The sequence below is a fragment of the Octodon degus genome, unplaced genomic scaffold (genome assembly GCF_000260255.1).
Source record: "Octodon degus isolate 3935 unplaced genomic scaffold, OctDeg1.0 scaffold00044, whole genome shotgun sequence".
Classification (NCBI taxonomy): Eukaryota; Metazoa; Chordata; class Mammalia; order Rodentia; family Octodontidae; genus Octodon; species Octodon degus.
Window position 1 is genome coordinate 254,589 of NW_004524620.1, and position 2,347 is coordinate 256,935.

Genomic DNA, 2,347 nt, shown 5'->3' on the forward strand with positions numbered 1-2,347 from the left:
CAAACTAAAAATCAATTATGTTCCCAGGCACATCAGAAAGCTGAGATTATAGGACAGACCACCCCCAAATTCTGGAAAGACAAAAATCAAAAGCATATAGCCAAAATCTGTTTACCTCAAACAGAAGCTGCTGGAACTATAAAGTGGTAGGAATGTGTTAATGATAATTTTGCTAAATTTCTGGATTAGTGTGAGGGGAAGAACCTGCTTGGGGACTACAGTCCTAAGAGGGTCTCTGCGCTTCCATGAGCTTTACCTTAGTTCCAGGAACTGCACCCGGTTTTCATGGTAAAGATTCAAGAAACATCCCCTCGAGGTGGAAGGTTAGTCATGATCACAGGCATTGCCACCATGCCCGACCACATATCTATAAAAGGAAGATGAAGGTGTCTCTGTCAAGACGCCAAGAAGGGCAATAGCTGAGTCAAACGGAATCTCTAATTTTAGTTTTTTGAGGAATATTCATACTGATTTCCATATGCTCATACCAGGTTGGTCTTGAACTCACAGTGATCCTCCTGCTTCAGCCTCTTTATTGCTGGGTTGATTTCTTGCCATTTCAGAAAGCTTACTGGGGGTTTTTATTTATCCTACCTCAGTGTCCCCTGGATTTCTCTTGGTGAGTTGGAGGTCTAGGGTTGCATCTTGCTTCTGTATCCTCTTATTGCCTATTTCTATTTATCAGTTTTCTGTATTTTTTGGTATGAATTTATTTATTTATTTTCATAGTTTTATTGATAAACAATTAGCAATGAGACAGTTTCAAATCAAATTGGTAGGACAGTTTCAATAATTAACACATTGCATACATTCTTCCTAGTGGTTAATTGCTGTACAAGATGCGGACATGATATCCTATTTACAAACACTATTAGAACAAATCCCTCTATTCATTAAGAGAATGTAACTATATATCTATCCTAACAATTTTGAATACACAGATACAAAATGGACATTCATCTGTATCCCCTTTTTTGTTTAGTTCCGTTATTTGAATATTATAGGTGTGTTGACTCAGCAAAATATTCTAAAAGAGTCCAGTAGCCCATAATAGCATTGGGTCTTCCACTGGACTGGCAATGTCAGAAATTGCTGACCTGAGCAGTTTTCTGTATTGATGCTTATAAATTGCTTAGAGTGGTAGTTTTATTACTAGCATTGAGACCTCCTTAGGAAATGACTACTTTTCAGAGATGTCTTCTAGGCTTCTGAGTCTGTCCCAAGATGCTGCCACTTTTGTTTGTCATGGATGAGCAATTGCTACCTGTCTGGTCTGGCACCCAGTCCTTTGGTAATGGACTGTGGTATTAGGACCCTAAGACAATTTCAGTTACTGACATAACAATGACATCACCTCAGCTAAAGTACTACAATCAGTAATACCAAGAGTGAGCACAGTCTAGAAAATGACAAACTTGGTAACTATTAAATTTTCCACCTTTAACCATAGATATGAGATTAATAGTTATATAACAAGATATGAAACAAATCAGAAAAAAATGTTTTAATATATTTAGCATAGGACCCACAGGATATCACTATGTAGTGATCCACCTGTGTTTGGCCTCCCAAGCACTGGGATTACAGGCATGTGCCACCATGCCCAGTCTCAATCACTGTCTCAGTGCACTCCAGAGGCGGGGCCAGCACAGCAGGCTGGGGTTCAAACCCTGGCCACTGCGCTCTGCCTAAGCAGGCACTTTAATCCACTGAACTATCTGGTTGGCCCCCAAATCGGAAAATTTTATACAGTAAATATACATTAAATAGAGTGATTTGGCCCTGAAAGGAGGACATTTAACAGAAAACAATAGAAAAGAGGAGAAAGAGATATGTAGCAAGAATGAAGGATGAAGGCAGACAACCTAACTTTGGGGAAATTGGTAAAAACAAGAGGAAAAGACAAATAAGAACTAAACAAAACAAAATAACTAAAGACAATGTTCACACTCCTGAAAAAAACAAAAGCAAAGAAAAAAAGAAAGAAGAGATATTTGTCTGTGATTTCAAGCTGTAGCTATCTTTTGTGGTCTACAGTTTCGTGGTTGTGTCCAATTCACAGTGTGTCTCCACTGTTGCTGGTAGCCAGAGCCCAGATCCATGCTGGATGATCCTAACAAGCCTGCAGTAGGCATAGGGTGGGGGGCTGCTTCTGGTGCTTTCAACCCCACAGAAGGTCAGGCTGATCCTGAACATGTTGTAGGGTTGGGGCTGAGTTGTTGGGCCTACCACACTCTGGGTATCTCCTGCCAGCCTCACCTGGGCTCCCCAACCCTGTATGTCTCTGGCAGCTGAGCCTCACCCATTACTGCTAGTGCTGAGGGGATGCCAACCTAGGGCTGCTCTG